This window comes from Pongo pygmaeus, chromosome 10 (genome assembly GCF_028885625.2).
Source record: "Pongo pygmaeus isolate AG05252 chromosome 10, NHGRI_mPonPyg2-v2.0_pri, whole genome shotgun sequence".
NCBI classification, from domain to species: domain Eukaryota; kingdom Metazoa; phylum Chordata; class Mammalia; order Primates; family Hominidae; genus Pongo; species Pongo pygmaeus.
This window is the reverse complement of record NC_072383.2, coordinates 54647916-54672572: the sequence shown is the minus strand read 5'-3', so window position 1 is coordinate 54672572 and position 24657 is coordinate 54647916. Positions and strand designations below refer to the sequence as shown.

General features: G+C 40.5%; 1 non-coding gene and 1 pseudogene across 1 annotated transcript; both read right to left on the bottom strand.

The window, feature by feature from the left end:
* Window positions 1–10678: 10678 nt before the first annotated feature.
* The window catches only part of LOC129010722 (14-3-3 protein theta-like), a 37294-nt pseudogene continuing 23315 nt past the window's right edge, over window positions 10679–24657 (bottom strand).
* On the bottom strand, window positions 21370–21503 carry LOC129011072 (small nucleolar RNA SNORA48). The gene has a single exon (XR_008493201.1). It is a non-coding gene; the product is annotated as a small nucleolar RNA SNORA48 (small nucleolar RNA).

The following is a 24657-nucleotide window of genomic DNA, read 5'->3' as shown; positions in this document are numbered from 1 at the left end:
AAGATGAGTCATCTTAGAAGAAACCCTACCCAAGAGATTATTTGCAAATGTCTCACTAAGGTGTCATGGGACACTTCAGAATCTCATCAGGGCAAGGCAGGTCTCCAAGAAAGCAAGCCTGGAATATAATGTGTGCACATTCCATGCATGTACTCCATACACTGCAGCAAGTGAGAGTAGAAGAGGGTCTGCCAGGGGTGATGGGTTTCCTGGATCCTAGGAGAAGGTAGCCAAAGAGAAGGACCATGCCTGGTGGCCTGCTGCCCTGTGCAAGAGAGAGGCTGTTCTGGCCTCAACAGCTGCTGCTGGCTCTCAGGACCCCATACTACTAGAGTGAAGAGAGGCAGTTCATTCCAGGAACTTGATAAAAATATTCTTTAAAAACATCAGATTTCTTTGGCTCTAAACCTGGCCTCATGAAACAACCTTCTGATCTCTAATAGGTGCTCTCAGTGTCCTTGATCTCACTCAGAACAAGTTAGTGGCCCATGATTATGCCCTAGGTAGGTTTTCCACCTAGCAGTAGCTTCCCTTGTAAATTGGGTTCTGGGTTTGTAAATCAACTTCCTTTCAGAGCTTGATCTCCTGGGGTAATGGCTGGAATTGAATGTGAGGACCTGCAAAGCTAAAATACAGACATTGCCTGTGAGCTCTTACACCAAGTAGAGCTTCCTGGATGGGGTCTAAATTGGCCAGTTGACCTTCTAACTGTTAGCTGAGTTTTCTTCAGCTAAACTTTGGCTGTGGATCTGGTGGATATAGAATTCAGAATCAGCAGATTCTGATTTTTCTATGGGATAAAACAAATTTTGATGGAAGTGGAAAGAAAAGTTCAAATATGAAAGAAGTTGGTGATTGTTTGCCATCATATGGGAAGTAATAAGCCTTGATGAGGCTTGGTGAATAACAGGGCTGTAGCTAGAGCAGAGACATAAGGATCAGTAGCAGTCAAAATTGCATGTTATTCCTGACACAGCATGCTCTTTGGGGGCAGCCCAGTGTCATGGGTGGGGAAGCACATGGACTCTGGAGCCAGCTTGCCTAGGACTGAACCCAGGATCTACCACATACCAACTGCATAACCTTGGGCAAGTAAATTAACTTCTGCATGCCTTAGTTTCCTTAACTGTAAAATGGGTTGTTGTAAAGATTAAATGAGATGAGGCACATAATTAAAACTGCATCTGATATATAGAAAGTGAGACATAAGTGTTTACTATTATATTATTACTGGGTGATAGAATATCTATTGTCTAATAACAATTGTGGAATATCTTATTTTTCATGAATTACCTGAGAAAGAGAAAACCAACCAGCTTGTTAAAGAGCTGACATAAAGAATGTAAGGGGCCAAATGCAGTGCCTCATGCCTGTAATCCAAGCACTTTGGGACACTGAGGTAGGAGGATCACTTGAGCCCAGGAGTTTGGGACCAGCCTGAGCAACATCGTGAAACTTCATCTCTACAAATAATAAAAACTTAGCTGGATGTGTGTTGCAGGAAGTCACGGACCCCAAACAGAGGGACCGGCTGAAGCCATGGCAGAACATAATTTGTGAAGATTTCATGGACATTTATTAGTTCCCAAAATTAATACTTTTATAATTTCTTACACCTGTCTTTACTGCAATCTCTGAACATAAATTGTGAAGATTTCATGTACATTTATCACTTCCCCAGTCAATACTCTTATAATTTCCTATGCCTGTCTTTAATCTCTTAATCCTATCATCTTCATAAGCTGAGGATGTATGTCACCTCAGGGCCCTGTGATGATTGCATTAACTGTACAAATTGTTTGTAAAACATGTGTGTTTGAACAATATGAAATCTGGGCACCCTAAAAAAGAACAGGGTAACAGCAATTTTCAGGGAACAAGGGAGATAACCATAAGGTCTGACTGCCTGTGGGGCCGGGCAGAACAGAGTCATATTTCTCTTCTTGCAGAAAGTGAATAGGAGAAATATTGCTGAATTCTTTTCCCAGCAAGGAATAACCTTGGGGAAGGAATGCATTCCCAGGTGGAGGTCTATAAATGGCTGCTCTGGGAGTGTCTGTCTTATGCAATTGAAGATAAGGGATGAAATATGCCCTGGTCTCCTGCAGTGCCCTCAGGCTTGCTAAGATTGGGAAATTCCAGCCTGGTGAATTCTAGTCAGACCGATTGTCTGCTCTTGAACCCTGTTTCCTGTTAAAATGTTTATCAAGACAATGCATGCCCAGCAGGACAGGGATCCTCATCAGTAATTCTAATTTTGCCCTTGCCTTGGGATCCTGCTCTGCCATTTGCCTTGTGACCTTTTATTGCCTTTTGAAGCATGTGATCTCTGTGACCCACTCCCTATTCATACCCCCCTCCCCTTCTAAAATCCCTAATAAAAACTTGCTGGTTTTGTGGCTTCAGGTCACCATCACGGTCCCACCAATATGTGATGGCACCCCTGGAGGCACAGCTGTAAAATTTCTCTCTTTGCACTCTTTATTTCTCAGACTGGCTGACACTTAGGGAAAATAGAAAAGAGCATATGTTGAAATATTGGGGGCTGGTTCCCCCAATAGATGTGGTGGCACACACTTGTAGTCCCAGCTACTTAGGAGGCTGAAGCAGGAGAATCCCTTGAGCCCAAGAGGTGGAGGCTGCAGTGAGCCATGATAGCACCACTGAACTCCAGCCTGGGTGACAGAGCAAGAGACCTTGTCTAAAAAAATACAAATAAATAATAAGGATTTGTTAGCTAGTTCTTAAGTCTATAATGTTTTATGAATAGCAATGGCCAAGGCTTTTATTTGAATTCATTCAGACAGGATTTATTTTTATTATTCAATAAATGTTTACATAGCCCATATTAAATGCCAGACACTGGAATAAGTGCATTGCAGATACTAACTCATTTAATCTTCTGTAACAATCATTTGCTATTATTAACATGTCAATTCTACAGATGAGGAACCAAGTGAGATGAAAGCTGAGGTTCTAACCTGGGCAGTCAGGCTCCAGTGACATGTGCTGAACCACTGTGTGACACTGACATCTCCCACCTCCACACAGAATTGTAACTGCAGAGCAAGTGGATTCAAGAGCCTGCAGCTCAACAAACAGCTCTGATGCAAAGCATTTTTTCACCTGTTTGTCTTGTCTAAATTTTTTTCTTCATCAGATTTGTATGAGAAAAGAAATTATAGTTTTCATGATCTGAATTGGGCTTAAGGTATACAGAATTTAATTTTTCTTATTGGGATAATAAAGCCAAAAGAAATTAACCACTTGGGGTCATCAGGCAACTGTAGTGCCCCAGGCTTTACATTGAAGCTATGCCAAGGATAACAACATCACTCTCAGTCAGGTCAGCCAAAGTGAAGGCCTGTGAGCTCTTGTAGTAGGTATACAATAAGAATTAAATTTAGTAAATTCCTGCCTAGCCTGAAATGCATATAATTTTGAAGGCACATTACTGGCCTCACAAAGTTTCTTCTCTTTTTAGAACTTCTGGTGCTGCAAGGATTAAACTCAGTAAGTACAGTGTTTATTTGCTAATAAGAAAGAAATTAGGCAGGTGATTTCTTGAGGCAATCAAAGCCCTATGTTGCTTTTGCTTCTAACAGTGTAAGTCTAACCCATAACAGAATTAAAGGACAGGAACTGTGTCTTATCTCTTATGTTATTTGCACCCAGTGACCAGTTTGTGTTTATGCCATTCAATTGAATCTTGAGATGCAACAGAAATATGCTGGGTTAAATATTTGACTGGGAGGAAATATACTGAGTCTTAGCTGAACTCTTAACAGCAATTGTCTTTGGGTAGTCAGATGCCTGTGGTTTTTATTTTCTTTTTTATACTTTTGATATTTCCCCTAAACCACAATCTTAGGTGTTCACAACAGAAGACTACTTAGAGAAAGAAGAGAACCCTTCTCTCTATCTCATTCCTTTTCAAATTGTGGTTTTTATTTTTACAAACAGTATATGGGCACACAGACGACCAAATAGTTACAAGGGCTGTTATGAAAACCCACAGGAGCTCCTCTCCTATTTCCTTCCATTTCCCACTCCACAGAGGATACCACTTTGGATTATTTTAGCCGATTCCTTTTAGTTTAATCATGATGGTTATTTCTCTCTCTTGCAGCAGTTTGAGCAGAAGCAGGCCAAAGTGGCATGGTAGCTCCCCAGTGTTGAAAGCCCTGACTCCTTATACCTTGCTTTACCATCTTTAGGTGTTGTTCTTATTCACATCTTCCAATATGGCTCATCACCATGTTTTAATTCCAACCAAGAGAAAAGGAAAAATAGGAACAAGGAGCACATACTCCTTTCTTTTAGGGATGTGAGTTATAAGCTGAAAAAATTTTTTGCCAGCATACCATTAGCCAGATTTTAGTCATAAGTCCACATCCAGATGGAAGAGAGGCTAGAAAATTATTTCTTTCACTGAGCAGTAATATGCCCAACACTGAAAATTCCTTTTGCTACTATAAAAAGGAGAAAATGGGTATTAATTTCTACCCCCCATGCACAGTGATTGATTCATGAATGGGTTATTGAGGTGGGAAATTAAAGAAAGAAAGAAAGAGAAATAAAATTAAAAAGAGAAATAAGCTTTCCTGTATTAGGCTGACTTGTCCCAGAGGCAGAAACAGGCACAGCCCAGACCCAGGAAAAGTCTTGATAATACTATCTAATGTGCCCTGAAGACTCTCCTAGCACTCCCTCAACATAGGGAGAAGAAAAACAAATTTTCCTTTCTCTTATGGTATGAGTTTATAGATTCCTGTTCTCTGTAACTAGTAAATTCAAGTATTCTGTTTTATCTAAGTGGTATAGAGAACACCCTAAACCATCTGAGCAGGGGTGAGATACAGCCATCTGGGTGCCATAGTGAAGGTCAGGGAATGCTAGGCACTAGGGCAAACTCAGATAACAAACATCTGGGCTGCACAGCAATGGCCATGTGTAATCCTGAGTTATGAGCCTCTCACAATTTGATTAACTGTCTTTGTTCTGCCTCTGTATCCTTGCTTTTGCACCATGGTAAGCCTGCTTCAAGCTAGCCTACCCCCTTTTTGAAGTGTGTATAAACATTAAGTGCTGTCTTTGCTCTAGGCCCAGTTTTAGGATAAGTCTGATGGGTCTGAGTGTACTCAATAAAGATCTTCCTGTATACACCCCAAGGTCTCTCTTATCCTACTAATTCCTGCAACATTATGACCCAAGACAGGCCAATGAGAGTCAATCCTGGGGTTTGTGCTAAAATTATTATGAAACTTGCAATGCCGATAGAATGTAGGCTTGACTACTGGCCATCCTGACCATGTCAAGGAGACAGCTTGACTGAGAATGACATCAACACAATGAGAATGGAACCATGAGATGGAGAGAGACAGTGTACTAATGACATAGTTTAAGGCCCTGAATCTATCTGGGTAGTTTCTTCTGTAAATGTTTTCTCTTTGAACAGAATACTGCATACTAAGATGTTGATCCTTTAGAGTTTCATCCACTGTCCTTCATCCTGGCTGTATTAAAATGTCCCAGGACAAAGCTGGGATTTGTCCTTTGAATTGCCACCTAGAATTGTACAATGTGCAATTCAGCAAACTTGCTATGTGGGATAATAGCTAGAATTTACAAAAATCTCTCCTTGACAGATATTTATCTCATTCTACTTTCATGTATTACATAATGTCAGGAGGTGGATATCTTGCTACTTCTGCTATTTTCACTCCCACTGCTCTAAGTGGAGCTGCACTGACTGCTGACCTAGATGCACATGAGTATGTGGTCTGTGTCCTTGCTGTTTTCCTAGTGTTCCTGTACCTTGAACTTCCCAATTATATTAGCCAATACAGTCTCTTTTTGCCTAAGCCACTTTCAGTTGGATTTCTGTCACCAGCAAGCAAAATAATCCTGACTCATGCTCCAAGTAAGCCTTGTTCAAGGAAGAGACTTTGCATCATATTCTAAATGTTCTAGCCTCAATGGCTTTTCCTAAACTGGAGAATAAAATTTAAAAGATTAATATGTATATCTTTTCCTTGGGAACATGCATATAAATATAAAATTATATTTTTAAAGGTTAGAAGGATACACATCAAACTAGTAACAGTGAGTTACTTCCTGAAAAACAGTAAGCAGAACAGAATTAGGTATAGTGATCAAAAGAGCCTTTGGTTTTATCTGTAATATTCCAATTTTAAACATAAGTTTAAAATATTGTGATTTTTAAGCTAGTGATTAAAAAAACTTATAAAAAGCAAGATTCTCTTTTCTTCTCCTCTACCAGTCCATTCCTGAATAGTTCAATTCAAAAACAAGGTAAGCATGCATGTTGAAGGGAGGTGGCAGTGCATGATAGGAACCACAATGGCCAGAAGGAGGTGTCAGAGCACAAGAAGGTTGAAGAGGGAGTCCATGAAGGAAGGCTGTTTGGGATGAAGTGTTGGAGCCCAAGTGGGGCATGAAGGAAATATGTACACAAGAGGGGCAATAGTAGGCCAGGCATGGTGGCTCATGCCTGTAATTCCTGCACTTTGGGAGGCCAAGGCAGGTGGATCACTTGAGGTTGGGAGTTCGAGACCAGACTGGCCAACACTGTGAAAGCCCATCTCTCCTAATAATGCAAAAATTAGCTGGGCATGGTGGCAGACACCTGTAATCCCAGCTACTTGGGAGGAGAATTGTTTGAACATGGGAGGCAGAGGTTTCAGTGAGCTGAGATTGTGCCACTGCACTCCAGCCTGAGTGACAGAGCGAGACTCCATCTAAAAAAAAAAAAAAAAAGTAATGGCAGGAGTTTTGAACAATAAGTAAATCTACTAAGGGCAATGAAAATTAGAGTGCTCACTGGGAAGGGATTAAGAAATATGGAAAGATAAATGTAAGAATATAGAGAGGAAACAACCACTCTCTCTCACTACTTAATCAACACAGAATACTTCTGTGGCCACAGATGTGTGAGGATTTTTCCCCACAGTGAACCCTGAAAATGTAAGACAGGTTTCAGTTAATTTAGAAAGTTTATTTTGCCAAAGTTGAGAACATGTGCCCATGACACAGCTTCAGGAGGTCCTGATGACATGTGCCTAAGGTAGTCAGAGCACACTTTGGCTTTATACTTTTTAGGGAGATATGAGACATCAATCAACACTCGTAAGATGAACATTGGTTTGGCCTGGAAAGGCTGGACAACTCAAAGTGGGGAGGGGACTTCCAGGTCATAGGTAGATAAGAGAAAAATGGTATAATTCTTTGGAGTTTCCAATTAGCCTCTCCAAAGGTGGCAATCAGATATGCATTTATCTCAGTGAGGAGAGGGATGACTTTGAATAGAATGGGAGGCAGGTTTGCCCTAAGCAGTTCCCAGCTTGACTCTTCCCTTTAGTGATTTTGGGGACCTAAGATATTTTCCTTTCACACCACCAATAACCAATTCTCCAGCAGAGTCTCCAAAGGATACAGCTGGGTGTCCTCTAATTCAATTCAATTCTAATACTACCTACCTGGAAATAATGTCAGATTCCATAGGTTGAGGTCTCAGTCCCATAAGATTATTCCAGCTTCTGATACCAATAATAATAGGTTGTCACATATAATTCTGACAGATCAGCTATAAACTAGGGTTCCCACTCTCCCCTCCTCAGGTTTGATTGTTACTAGGATGGCTCACAGAACTCAGGGAAACACTTAATTTACCCATTTATTATTAAGGATATGACAAAGGATACACATGAACAGCCAGATGGGAGAGGCACATGGAATGAGGCTAGTAGGAAGGGAACAAAGCTTCCATGCCCTCCACAGAACTCCCTCCAGGCAACTCCATGTATTCAGTTATCGGGAAGCTTCCAGAACCCAGTCCTTTTGGGTTCTTTGGGTTTTTAATGGAAGCCTCACTATGTAGACACAATTAATTAAATCATTGGCCATTGGATTATCAATTCAACCTTCAGCCACTCTCTGCTCCCCAGAGGTTGAGGGGGTAGGGGGATGGACTGAAATTTCCAACCCTCTAATCTACATGGTTGGTTTCTCTGGCAACCAGCCTCCCTCTGAAACTAGGGCCCCAGCCACCAGTCATCTCATTAGCATACAAAGGACACTTTTATCGCTCTAGAGATTCCAAGGATTTTAGGAGCTATATGTCAGGAGATGGGGGTGAAGGTCAAATATATATTTCACAATATCACAGGAGAAAACTGGAATGAATCCTGAGATTTTGAATTGGCATTGAAGGTATCCATGTTAAAGCATACCATTGGCCCACAGACAAGATAAACTCCTCATGGCAACTGAGGTGCTCAAATTTAAAACAGAGCCAAGTGGCCATGGCTGGATTTGGGAAAAGTCATGTACTCTCTGTTCTCAGAAGATGTTGTAAAAATATCATAGGACCTCCATTTCTGTAATCAAGCTAAACCAGTTCCTGTTGCTGTTAAGACAAAGGGGAGCCAGCAAGCACCCCCATTGGCCATTTTAAAGAAACACCCCACAGAGACTTCTGGTTTGGGGCTTGGAAATAAACCAATCAGAGACAACCTGCCACAGCCAATCAGGGCTCAGCTGTATCAACCAATCAGGGCTTAGATGCCCCAATGAGTCCGAACTAAGGAAGTTTCAATCTTTCATTTGCGTAAACAGACCTGATTGAGAACCTGGAAAGGAACTTTTGCTATAAAACCAAAACCACTCTTTGTTCTCTGGAATGCACCTTCATTTTACACTGAAGGCTGGACCCAGCTTGGAAATTGTTTACTGGAATAAAGTTACTTTCCTCCAAATTCCTTTTCAGATAACTTTTTTTAAAGTTTTAAAATGCTCACTTTATTTCACATAACACTTAACCAGATATGATCTATGTCTGAGGAAGAGATGGCCTAGGAGACTGATCTATAGTAATACATTCTAAGAAATGCAGTCCAATCTTATGCATGTCCAGGCATCCCTAGACAAGTATATCATGATGCAGAAATATAGGTATCACTACCACATTTTACACAAAAGGGAATTATCAATAAACTTTAGAAAGTAGTAAATTCACCCGTCCCTTAATATAGGAATATGCAATTGTTACAAAGCCACAGTAAATGGTTTATATTAGGTTGGTGCAATAGTAATTGTGGTTCTGCCATTACTTTTAATGTAATTTTATTTTATGTTATTCTGCTGTTACATAGGGCACAACATTTTCACAAGGCTTTTTTGGGACTTAGTCAATGATGAGCAACACACAACAGTTGTCCAACTAAATAACAATCACTAGACAAACAGGACACCCTCTTACATATACACAAATCTGCATAGAAATGTACTAAAGTTTTAGACTTGGACTTGTGTGCTTTGTTTCCCCTTTCTAGTGTGTTAAGAAGTGACATGTACTTCAGTTTGCCAAAAGAAATGCTAGTATTCGGGCAGCAACATGCTACTTCTATTACATAGTAAAGTAGATACCAGAACTATAAAGGCAGGAAGTGTAAATGAATTTTTATTGGGAGGGAAAGCTGCCAACTTAAACAGCAGCAAATGAAAAGTGAATAAGGAAACTCTTATTTACTCTTTCCACAGATACATATGACCTCCATAATATGTGATAAGGAGACATTTCAATTTGTGACACCTCAACCCAGAAATGGCAAGTGCTTTTCCATTCAATCTGATATTTCTGGATTTCTACTAAAAAGAATACATTAAGAGCATGGAAAAGTTGATTATTGAGTAGAAACCCCCAAAGAGTAAGGGAGGGAATGTAGAAATTAAGAAGTTACATGGAACACTGCTGGAGATAGGCCCCCAAATCTGGCCATAAACTGGCCCCAAAACTGGCCATAAACAAAACCTCTGCAGCACTGTGACATGTTCGTGATGGCCATAATGCCCACGCTGAAGGCCGTGGGTTTACCAGAATGAGAGCAAGGAACACCTGGCCCACCCAGGGCAGAAAACCGCATAGAGGCATTCCTGAACCACAAACAATAGTATGAGCGATCTGTGCCTTAAGGACATGTTTCTGCTGCAGATAACTAGCCAGAGCCCATCCCTTTGTTTTGGCCCATCCCTTTGTTTCGGCCCATCCCTTTGTTTCCCATAAGGAATACTTTAATTCATCTATAATCTATAGAAACAATGTTTATCACTGGCTTGCTGTCAATAAATATGTGGGTAAATCTCTGTTCATGGCTCTCATCTCTGAAGGCTGTCAGTCCCCTGATTTCCCACTCCACACACTATATTTCTGTGTGTGTGTCTTTAATTCCTCTAGCACCTCTGGGTTAGGGTCTCCACAACTGAGCTGGTCTTGGCAGAACATTCTTTAAATTATAATTAACTACATTTTTATATCTTCACAGTAATACAAAACACAGCCATTTGCAAAACTGGTTCAGATTACTTAAATACCAGGTACATTTTTTAGTCCTCTACATAAGCATTTGGAAGGTACTTATGTTTATATGAAATTAAGCTATGAATGCTTTTCTACAGCAGTAACTGTACACCAGGAAGGCCAAGACAAACAAAAATCAGGGAATGGAGTTTTCCCAAAGATGCAGTGTGAAAAAACTATAAACAGTGAATTCCAAGCACATGAATGGGTTTCTTTGCTATAGGAAATTCAAGTGGAATAAGGAATGAAGATGCATAAAAAGGTTTCTTGAAGGAAGGAAGGATGACACCCTTTATGCATTTAGTTTTCAGCCCCTTCTACTGTATCACATTCTTCCTTGCACTGTCTGATATCCATAGTGTTAGGTTGTCTCTAAGCAGGTAAGTGTGCTGTCTTTGTATGAATCTTCATTCCGTGTATCAAGTTCTGAGGTGTATCTGTTTTATTCAGCATGCAGGTGAGCTCTGCATTATTAAGGGTCTCACAGTAAAATACAGAAAAGTTAAGAGGAAGCCCCAGGTAGACTGGGTGGGTGAATTGCCTCTCTTTCTTGCTTATATCAAATGCCTCTTGGTAAGCTCCTTGGGAATTATCTATCTTGTTTTCAATCATCACCACTTGCAACTTCCACAAGGTACAGGAAGTAATCTCCCTTCATTTTCAATTAGAAGACCTTACTCTCTGGATTAGTCACATCCGCTATTAAATACTTATCCAGCAATTCCAGGACTGTGGTACAGATGGATTTCAGCTCAGACTCTACTTTCTCCTGATAGCCCTTAATCAGCTGCAACTTCTTGTCAAAGGTAACAGTTTTCTGCTCAATGCTCAAGATGACCCTCTAGGCAGACCTGTGATCCCCTGACCATGTATGTGTAAACCACTGAAAGCAGGTTGATCTCCTCGTTGAACAGCTTGGTGCCCTGCTCTGTCACAGCCTTCACCCAGGTAGTGATGTAGTCATACCATCTGGCCAGCTCAGCCAGCTTGGCCTTCTAGGATCAGCTCCATCTTCTCCATGGCAGGCACAGGGCTGCGACTGGGAGAGAGGCAGAAGATGAGGAGAGTGAGGGCAAGCCCCAAGCCAGATTGAGAGGAGTTCTCAAGAGCTTCCACCCAAAGCCATCCCTGAGGAGATCCTGGCCACTTCGTGAGGGCTGTGCCTTGCTCAGGCCCTCAAGCCCAGCACCACCGGAGGAGGCCCATGGGCCCACCCTGGCACTCCCTTTTTCAGAGAACTTTCATTCGCATTCTTGGCATCAGAAGTGGGATTTGAAGCAAACTACAACTCTCCTCCCTGCATCATCCTAAACCAATACATTAGGGCCTGCAAGAGCCCCTTGGACTCAGTTGTCTTCTTGGCCTCAGTTGTCTTCAGGATGGGAGGTGAGTAGGGGGGTGGCCTCCAGTAAGTCCTCTTGAATTCCCATGCTTTGGCTAAGGTCTCACAGACTTAATTTTCTTCAGGAAGCCTGTTCATCTGGCTCCACAAGGTACCCATTTGCGGGATATGCTTGCACTTTGTGGGGTACCCTCATACTTCGTGGGATATGCTTACACTTCAGTTTTGCCAGGATGCATGGACTTCTACTGCACTTGAAAGGATGCATTTGTCAGGTCAGTGCAAAAGTTTTGTGGAGACATTCACGCTAAGGACACTGGAAGGGAAGGGATGTCTTTGTTAAGTCAGTGCAATGGGTAGCTTGTATTTTAAGTTTTCTCTGCTGATCAGCCACTTTTCAGCACTCCAGCTGGCTTTATAGGCAAAAATTATAATCCAGGGGGTTACAATTGGCTAAGTCTCTGGACAAAAATTACCTAGGATAATCCTAAACTTCCTTGGCAGAAATGGAGCTCTTTTGAAATTTCAAATGTTCCTGCTTGCACAATTGGAATAGAAAACACCAAAACTGCCAGAGATAATGGAAAGTTTTTTTTTCAGATGAGATCTGTCACATTCAAGGTGGTATGGCTGCAGACAGAAAGTCTTTTTTTCCCAATTGGCCTTTTTTTTTTTTTTTTTTTTTTGAAGCAAGTTATCTACAAATGGTTTAGCACCAGATTTCCCAGGAATGTGCATTACATGACAGGCAAGGGGGTGGCTGCACCTCGTTTCCCAGGACTAGGGGCTCTCTGCAGTGCAACTGGACCTTTTGAAAGTTATTTTATTTTACTTTCAGTTCTGGGATACATGTGCAGAACATTCAGGTTTGTTATATAGGTATACATGTGCCATGATGGTTTGCTGCATTTATCAACCCATCATTTATGTTTTAAGCCCAAGATGTATTAGCTATTTGTCCTGATGCTCTCTCTCCACTTGCCCCCACCCCGCAACAGGACCCAGTGTGTGTAGTTCCCCTCCCTGTGTTCATGTGTTTTCATTGATCAACTCTCACTTATGAATGAGAATATACGGTGTTTGGTTTTCTATTCCTGTGTTAGTTTGCTGAGGATGATGGTTTCCAATTTCATCCATGTCCCTGCAAAGGACATGATCTCATTCCTTTTTATGGCTGCATAATATTCCATAGTGAACATGTACCACATTTTGTTTATCCAGTCTATCATTGATGGGCATTTGGCTTGGTCCTTTAGAAAATTCTAAACAGAATCAAAAGGCTACTATTGCCTCCCTTAAGAGAAAATAATTCCAGGCTGGATGTGATGGCTCATGCCTGTAATCCCAGCACTTTGGGAGGACAAGGTGGGTGGATCACTTGAGGTCAGGAGTTCGAGACCAGCCCGGGCAACATGGTGAAACCCCATCTCTACTAAAAATACAAAACTTAGCTGGGCATGGTGGTGCACACGTGTAGTCCCAGCTACTTGGGAGGCTGAAGCATGAGAATCACTTTAACCAGGGAGGCAGAGACTGCAATGAGCTAAGATTGCACCACTGCACTCCAGCCTGGGTGACAGAGTGAGATCTTGTCTCAGAAAGAGAGAGAGAAAAAAAAATTCCAAATTGAGTGAATGCCTTAATGAAATAGAAAGAGAGATTAGAGCTTGTAAGCCTGAAACTAAAACTGCAAAAAACCCTCTGGAAGAAACTTCTTCCACTAGACTCCCCTTTCTGCCACTCTTCCTGTCTTCATTCCCCTTTCTGCCACTCTTCCTGTCTTCCTGTCTTCTTCCAGTCTTTCTTTCAGAAAATCTTTTTGCCACTTGTCCTTTATCCCTCACTTTCTCCTGCCTCTTTCACTCTTTCAGCTGGTTATTTTGGAAACATTTCTAATTTTTTCTGAACTTGTCTGTGTGTTTCTTGTAAAGTCCTGTGAGAAATTCCTGCAATTGTATGTTACATTGATACCCATTTTAATCCTCTTCTAACACACCCAGATTTCTTGAAAAAGCTTAAATTCCTTCTGTGCTTGAGGTATAAATTTGCTACCCTATTTTCTTTAAAGCTCAATAAAGGCTTCAGCCATGTGGAACAGATAAATTTCAACCTGTTCCATTTACAGAAATGCAGTTGGAATCAAATTGTTTTTTTAAACTAATGAGTTTTACTTAACTCATGGCTAAGTTTTAAAACAAAAGCTATAAGATCTTTATTTGTGTCTGTATTTTTGTGCATATATATGTTTACATATCTATTCATATATTGTCTATAGTTCCAAATTGTTTTATAAATAAATGAGTACTTGCCAGGTGCAATGGCTTATGCCTGTAATCCAAGCTCCTCAGGAGGCTGGGGTGGGAGGATCACTTGAGCTCAGGATTTTGAGGCTGCAGTCAGCTATGATTGGGCCACTGCACTCCAACCTGGGTGACAGTGAGAGCCCATCTCTTAAAAAAAAAAAAAAGGAATACTCATAGATTAAGTGAATAACCTGAAATGCTTTTCAAGTTAATGTGATTTAGTCATCTTTTGGCAGATGGGACTAGACTAATATTGTTGCTTTGATGTAAATTGCTGCATCTTCTGAGTTATCAGCAAAATGTGCATGTATTTAACTTTAGAGTTCTTGCTTTTGTAATATTTGCCTGGAATGCAATAATGTACAATTGGTTGACAGAAACAGCTTGGGATAATGGCTAGATTTGTTTGATGTCTCTGGAAATTTTCTAGGCATAATTATTTGAGAGTGAATGGATTTGGTGAATGTGGACAGGATAAATTTTGTAAATTAGCTTTTGATAATGGTTTATGTTTTGTAATATGTTTACTTGGGAAGGTTTTTTAAATCTCTTTGGTAAGTATACCCTTAGAGTTTAGTTAAGCTAAGTTAAATGATGGATGTTCATTGAATGTCTAGGTCATTTCCAGATAAAACATAATGCCAAGATATTTGTTGTTGAATATAAGTATAGGCTCATATACTGCTGGCTTCTTATTTCCAAGAAAAACAAAAGTTTTTTGAATCTGTTAGTAGAAATGTCCTGTTTCATATTAAAGAGTTGTTTTGTTAGAAAGCCTATGTCTCTGGAAATTGTAAAATGTGTATTCATGAATTTTTGGTATGTGATTGGTGGTTAAGAGTTGATAACTTCTAGCTGGGTGTGGTGGCTCATGTCTGTAATCCCAGCACTTTGGGAGGCCAAAGCAGGTGGATCACCTGAGGTCAGGAGTTTGAGACTACCCTGGCCAACACAGCAAAACCCCATCTGTCCTAAAAATATAAGAATTAGCCAGGTGTGGTGGTGTGTGCCTGTAGTCCCAGCTACTTGGGAGGCTGAGACACGAGAATAGCTTGAACCCAGGAGGCGGAGGTTGAGGTGAGCCAAAATTGTGCCACTGCACTCCAGCCTGGGTGATAGAGTGAGACTCTGTCTCAAAAGAAAAATTGATAACTTCCTGGGTTTTCATTGAAAATTAGGGTTTCTAAGAGTTGACGTTATAACTAATGTGTGTGATTAAACTACTAGAGATGAAAAAGACCATTCCATATGTAAGTATATGAGAAGAATATGATGCATTTTTGGTAAGAAAGGTTGAAAAGAAAGAGGATTATTTTGTATAAGAAAGAATGCTATATGGCAAATTTTTCTCCTAGAGTAAAATGATTGGTTATTTAAGAAAGAGAAAGTGTAAGAAAAAGCAGAAAGTCCAAGCATATCATAAATGGTCTGAGTAAGTCATGATAAGGTTTATAAAAATAGCATTTATAGAGGAAATTTTCTGTGTCATCAATTTGTCTACAATTGGAGGGAAATTATTTATGGGTCTTACTAGGGATTGAACTTTGATGTGAAAAACACACTGATGCAGATTTTGTCCCCTGTGTTAGAATAGCAAGGTTTTCTTAGAATGTAGATTTGCTCTTAGTAAAATTATAAGAGGTTTTGATTAATTCTGAAATTTTTTTCTTTGACAGCCATCCTCTCAATTACAAACAGTTTCTATTTCTGCCACATTTCTCCCTGGAATCTATCTAACTTCTTTCCCTAGTTTCAGGTTGGAAATACAGCTCTCCTTCTTTCTATCCTAAAAAGATATGGTTTTTGCTTGGTTGGGATGATAACATTCTCCTTCAACCTTTTTGTTGACTGCTGTAACATTTTTCTGGTTCTGCCAGTTCACTTTTCATCAGGTTTAACTTTCAGGTTATCTAAATGAACTTACCAAAAGAAAAAGCAATCACATTGCAAGAGATTTTCTTTTCTTTGCCTTGTGGGTAATTGGCCTGAGAAACAAAGATTCTGTTTTACCAAGATAATTTCCTGTGCTTCAAGTTATCTTTATTAGGTTTTTCATTACTTAGGAAAACTGAGCTTTAAAAGGGTTAAGGTTTTTACATTCATGTAACTTTTTCTATTGTTTTTGACATCTTTTGATTGTCAGTCTGGTTAAATGAATAACTATCATCTTGCAGCGAACTTTGATTCTATTGAATCAGATACTTTGAACTTTAAACCTTGTGACATCTTTGGAAGGTTTCCTGGGATCAAAGCCCTAAATTACATCTTTTAGATATTATTAGGAAGCATTGTCAAATAAAAATTATTTTTAACTTTCTTTAAGTTACATGTGTAAATGTGTTATTAAAATGTGTTTCAAAATTGCATGTGATAAAATTCTGAGATATAGTGACATGTGTTGTCAATCAGCTATAGTCCAAAATTGCTTTTCATGGAACTGCTGATCAGTGTCAAGCAAGGTAAAATTGATTACATGAAATTAAGTAATTGATAAGGATAATGTTTTATGACTTTTATTTAGAGGATTCTTTTCTTACATGTTTTGTTTTTCAGATTCAAGGAAATTTACTTCATAATTTTTTATAGTTTGTAATAATTTAGTAAAATATCCTTTTGTTAACAAAAGTGGAAGCATTTGCTTTTTCTCCCTACTTGAGATCTCCAAAATTTAGAAACTATTTGTGAGTATGCTTATTTTATTTACATGCTCTCTATAAGCAGGATACAGCTGGAATTCTCAGTTATAATATCAAGGTTTTGACTGAAATGTCATATTTAAGAATGTACATAAAATGCCTGGCTTCAAGAGTTCCCAGGCTTACAGTAAGTGAGTCAAAATTGCTACTTCCAGGCATGCCCAAGGACACTAAGATTGTAAGTGAAATCTAAAGTTTGCCTTCATTTGGCTTCCTAAACTCAAAAGGTTTTAAATTTAAGATTCCTATAAAATCAGTGTAAAAAGAAAAACTTATGTTTCCAAAGAAAAACTATATAACTGTTACTATATTGTAGACCTGAACATTGTTTTCAGATCCTTGTTATCTACCTGTAGACTGAACTACACCCTGAATTCTCCTAATTTCCTGATGCCTCTGCCAAACTCCAACAAGGAACACTCTTAGACAATTAACAGTTGCTTACCTGACTTTCTACCTTGCCTGGCCCAGGCTGTTCAAATTGGCTATGAGTCTCTCAGTCACAGAAGTCCCACCAAGGGACTACATGGACCCAGAGCAGGTAGCCACGTCACTTCAACAATAATATGGGACAAAGACATAACACTGGTAGTCAATGCTGCCCGTGGCAGGTTTCAACCAAAGGGAGGGAAATGTCGAAGTATGTCCCTGGCCAACAGACAAAATGAATTCCCCATGGCTAACTGAGGTGCTCAAAGTTACAGGAAGTATGGCTGAGAAGGCCTCAGGAAACTTACAACCATGGCAGAAAGCAAAGGACAAGTAGGCACATCTTACATGCAGGAGCAGGAAGAGGAGAGTGAAGGGGGAGGTGCTATACACCTTTAAACCACCAGATCTCATGGGAACTCACTCACTATCATGAGAACAGCAAGTGGGAAATCTGCCCCCATGATCCAATCACCTCTCATTAGGCCCCCTCCTCCAACATTATGAATTACAATTCTACATAAGATTGGGCAGGAACACAGATTCAAATTGTATCATTCTGCACTTGGCCCCTCCCAAATGTCAGGCTCCTCTCACATTACAAAATACAATCATCACTTCTCAAGAGTCTCCCAAAATCTTAACATATTTCAGCATTAACTCAAAAGTCCACAGTCCAAAGCCTCGTCTGAGGCAAGGCAAGTCCCTTCTGCCTGTGAGCCTGTAAAATTAAAGACAAGTTAGTTACTTCCAAGATACAATGGGGCTACAGACATTGAATAAATACACCCATTCCAAAAGAGATAAATCACCAAAACAAAGGGGCTACAGGTCCCATGCAAGTCCAAAATCCAGCAGCGCAGTCAGTAAATCTTGAAGCCCCAAAATAATCTCCTTTGGCTCCATGTCTCACATGTAGGCTACACTGATGCAAGGGGTGGGTTCCCAAGGCCTTGGGCAGTACTGCTCCTCTGGCCTGCAGGGCTCAGCTCCCATGGCTGCTCTCAAGGGCTGGCATTGAGTGCCTGCAGCTTTTTCAGGTACATGGTACAAGCTGACAATGGATCTACCATTCTGGTGTCTGGAGGATAGTGGTCCTCTTCTCACAGCTCCACTATGCAGTACCCCAGTGGGGACTCTATGTGGGGGCTCCAACCCCATATTTCCCCTCCACACTGTCTTAGTAGAGGTTCTCCATGAGGGCTCCACCCCTGCATCAGAATTCTGCATGGACATCCAGGTGTTTCCATAAATTCTCTGAAATCTAGGTGGAAGCTTCCAACCCTCAACTTCTTCCCTCTGCACACCCACAGGCTTAACACCACAAAGACGCTGACAAGTCTTAATGGCTTGCACCCTCTGAAGCAGTGGCCTGAGATATATCTGGAGCCCTTTGAACCGTAGCTGGAGCTGGAGCAGCTGGGGTGCAGGGAGCACTGTTCCAAGATTGCGCAGGGCAGCAGAGCCCTGGGCCTGGCCCAAGAAACCCTTCTAGGCCTCTGGGCCTGTGATGGGAGGGGCTGCTGTGAAGGTCTCTGTCATGGTTTCAAGGCATTTTCCCCATTGTCTTTGTTACTAACATTTGGCTCCTCTTAGGCAAATTTCTGTAGCTGACTTGAATTCCTTCCCTGAAAATGGGGTTTTCTTTTCTACCACATGGCCAGGCTGCAAATTTTCCAAACTTTTATGCTCTGCTTCCCTTTTAAATATAAGTTCCAGTTTTTGTTTTATGTCATTTCTTTGCTCATGAATATAAGCACAGGCTGCTAGAAGCAGCCAGGCCACACCTTGAATGCTTTGTTGCATAGAAATTTCTTCCACCAGATACCCTAAATCATCACTCCCAAGCTCAAAGTTTCACAGATCTCTAGAGCAGAGACACAATGCCTCCAACCTCTTTGCTAAAGTATAATAAAAGTCACCTTTGCTCCAATTTCCATTAAGTTCCTCATCCCCATCTGAGACCTCCTCAGCCTGGACTTCACTGTCCATATCACTACCAGCATTTGGTCACAACCATTCAACAAGTCTCTCAGAAGTTCCAAACTTTCATTTTCCTGTCTTCTTCTGAGCCCTCCAAATTGTTCCAACCTCTGCCCATTACCCGGTTTCAACTCACTCACTATCATGAAAACAAAAAGAGAGAAATCTGCCCCTGTGATTCAACCACCTCCCACCAGGTCCTTCCTCCAACACTGAGGATTAAAATTCAACATGAGATTTGGGTGGGGACACAGATCCAAACCACATTAAGAACAGTCTTATACTCTGTGTTCTCAGAAAGATGTTTTAAAACTATCCGCTGGGTGCGGTGGCTCATGCCTGTAATCCCAACACTTTGGGAGGCCGAGGTAGGTGGATCAATTGAGGTCAGGAGCTCAAAACCAGCCTGGCCAACATGATAAAACCCCGTCTCTACTTAAAAAAATACAAAAGTTAGCCGGGTGTGGTGGCACCCACCTATAATCCCAGCTACTCAGGAGGGTGAGGCAGAAGAATCACTTGAACAAAGGAGGCAGAGGTTGCAGTGAGCCAAGATCGTGCCACTGCACTCCAGCCTGCAGCCTGGGTTACAAGAGTGAGACTCCATCTCAAAAAAAACAAAAACTATCATAGGAACTTCCTTTCTATGATCAAGCCAAACCAGTTCCTTTTGTGGGTGCCAAGATAAACTGCACCCAGAAATATCCCCCGTTGGTAGTTGGAAAGAAACAACTGACAGAAATTTCTGTTGGGGTTTGGAAATCAACCAATCAGAGATCACCTGCCTCCAACTCAGGGTTTAGTTGTATGAGCCAATCAGGGCTCAGTGGTATTGACCAATCAGAACTCAGCTGCACTGACCAATCAGAACTAAGTTTTTCCATACTTCATTTGCATAAATAGACTTGATTGGGAACCTGGGCAGAGAAACTTTTGCTATAATACCTGAGTCCTCTCTTTGTTCTCTGGAATGCACCTTCATTTTACAATGAAGGCTGCATCTCTCCAGTTTGCAATTTGTTCTCTGGAATAAAGTCTCTTTCTTCCAAACTCATTTTCAGAGAACTTCTGTTCACAATGTGAAGTCAAGATTTTCAGTACATAGAGGGGGTAGGTAGATAGGTAGATAGATACTTGTCTTAGTCTATTTTCTGCTGCTATAACAGAATACCACAAACTGGGTAATTTACAAATAATAGAAGGTTATTTGGCTTATGATTCTGGAGGCTGGAAAGTCCAAGAGCATGGCACTGTCATCTGGCTAGGGTCTTCTTTCTGCATGATAACGTGAGTGGAAGATGGACGTGAGCACACAAGGCAGAGAAAGAAGATCATCCAAACTCATCTTTTTTTCAGAAACCCACTCCCACAATAACCAACCCACTCCTTCAAAAATGGCCTTAATCCATACATGTAGGGCTTCACCCTCATGACCTAATTACCTCTTATTAGGCACCACCTCCCAACACTGTTGCATTGGGGATTAAGTTTCTAACAAACTTTTGGGGGGATACATTCAAACCATAGCAATACTTAAACCTGAATATCTTTGGGTGTGTGTGTATATATATATATGTGTGTGTGTGTGTGTGTGTGTGTGTGTGTGTGTGTGTGTGTGTGTTCCCTTTCTCCCTGAGAGGGCCTGGGAGCAGCAAGATCTCAATAATAATGCAAATACATAGTACTAAGATCGTGGCTTCTAAATACCATTCCCCCATTGAAAGGAAAAAATCTGCTTGGAGAAATGGCTGACTTCAGAGCTGATGCAGGGAAAATACAAGATGAGCCAAGCTGGTTTGAAAGGGGTCCCACCAGCTAAACAAATGATAATTTAAGCATCAAAATAATTATTGAAATCAATAGATAATAACCAATCAAATAAGATAGAAAACCTTGAGTCCATACTAATGGACTGAATTGTATTCTCCCACAAGTCATATGTTGAAAGCCTAACTCCCAATGTCTTTGTAGATATGTATTTGGAAATAGGGCCTTTATGAAGTAATTAAGGTTAAATGAAATCATAAAGGTGGGGCTTTATAAAAGAAAGAGACCTCTCTCTCTCTGCCATCTGAGGGCACACCAAGAAGACTGCCATCTACAAGCAAGGAAGAGAGCCCTTACCAGAAACCAAACCAGGCTGGACTTTGATCTTGAACTTTCCAGATTCCAGAACTGTGAGAAACTTAATTTTTATTGTTTAAGCCACCCCCTCTATGGTATTCTTTTTTCCTTCTTCCATGTGTCCAAGGCATGAACCAAGCATGGGCACAAACCAAAAGCCAAGCTAGGATAAACAAGGGGTTGCTTTGTCCCTGGCTGGTATGAGATGGTCACCACCAACCAGATTCTACTCTACCAGGTTGGGAACATCTATGGGTTTTTTATGGTAACCCTAAGCTGACTAATACATTGATATTAATTAATTAGTTAATGGGCAATACAATATTTACATATTTTCATAGTTACCTCCCTACAAAACACTTACTAATTACCAAAGGAAATTATAGTAAAGAAGCCTAGAAGATACCACCTGAACCAAGTGAGGAAAGTGAGCATTGTCAGTAATGGGACAAATTGAAATTATACACCACCTGAGAGTATCTGATAAGAGGAATACAGCTCACTTGTGTGATATTCCTGCTGAATTTAGCCACAAGGAAATATCAGATAAAGCCAAATTGAGGGACATTCTGCAGCATAAGTTGGTTTGTAACCTTCAAATGTGTTTAGATCATGCATCAAAACACAGGCGACAAAAAACAAAATGGACAAATAGGACTTCATTAAACTAAAAAGCCTCTGCACAGCAAAAGAAACCATCCACAGAGTGGAGAAAAAAAAAGTGTAGAATGGGGGCCAGGCACGGTGGCTCATGCCTATAATCCCAACACTTTGGGAGGCCGAGGCAGGCAGATCACAAGGTCAGGAGACCGAGGCCATCCTGGCTAACACGGTGAAACCCCTTCTCCACTAAAAAAAAAATACAAAAAATTAGCTGGGCATGGTGTCACAGGACTATAATCCTGGCTACTTGGGAGGCTGAGGCCAGAGAATCACTTGAACCCATGAGATGGAGGTTGCAGTGAGCTAAGATTGTGCCACTGCACTCCAGTCTGGGTGACAGAGCAAGACTCCATCTCAAAAAAAAAAAAAACAAAAAACTGTAGAATGGGAGAAAATATTTGCAAATATTTATCTGACAGTAAACTAATGTCCAAAATATATAAGGAACTCAAACAACTCAACCAAAACAAAAACAAATAACCCCATTAAAAAGCAGGCAAAAACTGAGCATGGTGGCTCATGCCTGTAATCCCAGCACTTTGGGAGGCCAAGGCAGGTAGGTTGCTTGAGCCCAGGAGTTCAAGACCAGCACGGGCAACACAGTAAAACCCCTTCTTCACAAAATAAATAAATAAATAAAAATTAGCCAGATGTGGTGGCATATGCCTGTGGTCTCAGCTACTCAAGAGGCTGAGGTGGGAGGATCACTTGAGCCTGGGAAGCAGAGGTTCCAGTGAGCTGAAATCATGCCAATGCACTCAAAGCCTGGGTGACAGAGTGAGACCCTGCTTCATAAAAAAAGTGGCCAAAGAATATGAATAGATATTTTTCAAAAGAAGACACATATATGAGCAACAGATATATGAAAAAATGCTCAGAAATGCAAAGTAAAACCACACTGAAATGTCATCTTATCCCAGCTATTATTAAAAAAAACAAAAAACAAAGAGTTTACAAGACATAGAGAAAAGGGAACTCATACACTCTTGGTAGAAATGTTTATTAGTACAATCTCTATGGAAAATAGTATGGAGATTTCTCAAAAACCTAAAAATAGAATTACCATTCAATCCAGCAATTCCACTACTGAGTATCTATCCAAGGGAAGTAAATCAATATATCAAAAAGATGTCTGTACTTGTATGATCATCATAGCACTGTTCACAATAGCAAAGATATGAAATCAATCTAAATGTCCATCAATAGATGTATGGATAAAGAAAATTATATAGATATACATAAAATACACTATTTAGCCATAAAGAATAAAATCATGTATTTTGCAGCAACATGGATGGAAATGGAGGCCATTATCTTAACTGAAACAAGCCAGGCACCGAAAGTCAAAAACCTCATGTTCTCAGTCATACATGGGTGCTAAAAAACGTGTACACGTGGACATAGTGAGTAGAATAACAGATAATGGAGAATTGGAAGGGAGAGGGCAGATTATGAGAAAGAAAGTTAATGGGTACAATGCATATTATTTGGGTGATAGATACCTTAAAAGCCTTGCCTTGACCAATATGCAATCTATGCCTGTAACCCCATGAATTTGTACTAATTTTTTAAAAAGTGTTTAAGTCATTGTATTAGGGTTCTCTAGAGGGACAGAACTAATAGGATGGATATATATATGTAAAGGGGAGTTTACTAAGTATTAACTCACATGATCACAAAGTCCCACGATAGGCCATCTGCAAGCTGAGGAGAAAGGAGAGCCAGTTCGAGTCCCAAAACTGAAGAACTTGTAGTCTGATGTTTGAGGACAGGAAGCATCCAGCATGGGAGAAAGATATAGGCTAGGCTAGGAAGCTAGGCCAGTCTAATCTTTTTATGTTTTTCTGCCTGCTTTATATTGTAGCTACCCTGGCAGCTGATTAGATGGTGCCCACCCAGATTAAAGGTGGGTCTGCCTTTCCCAGCCCACTGACTCCAATTTCCACTGGCAACACTCTCACAGACACACCCAGGATCAATACTTTGCATTCTTCAATCCAATGAAGTTGACACTCAGTATTAACCATCACAGGCATGAAAGGCAAGGAAAGACTGAATGAAGAATTGTTGCAGATTGAAAGAGGCTAAGAGACTGACAACTAACTGCCACATATGGTTCAGAACTGAATCTTTGACTACAAAGAACAATATCTGGTCAATTGGTGAAACATAAGTAGGGTCTAAGATTAAATGATAGAAATGTAACAATGTCCATTTCCTGATGTTGATGGCTATATTGTGGCTCTGTAGGAGAATGTCCTTGTTAATAGGAAATACAACTAAAGTATTCAAATGTGATAGGGCATCATGTTAGCAACTTGGTCTCAATTCAAAAAAAAAAAGGTTTTTTACACTGTATTTGCAACTTTTCTGCATATTTGAGACTGCTTCAATATAAAAAAGCAAAGTACATAATAGAATGTATCATAAAGCAATATTTATGTTAAAATGGGACACTGAATAGCTCTAGAAAAATACCCAAGAAACTAGCAATATTGCTTTCCTCTAGGGAAGAGAACAGGAAAACTGGGAGACAGTCCTGAGGGAGAGGGAAAGACTTACATTTTTTCATTTTTTGAGACAGAGTCTCACTTTGTTGCCCAGCCTGGAGTGTAGTGGCATGAACATGGCTCACTATAGCCTCAACTTCCTGGGCTCAAGAAATCCTACCACCTCTGCCTCCTGGGTAGCTGGGACTATAGGTGTGCATCACCTTGCCTGGCTAATTTTTTTATTTGT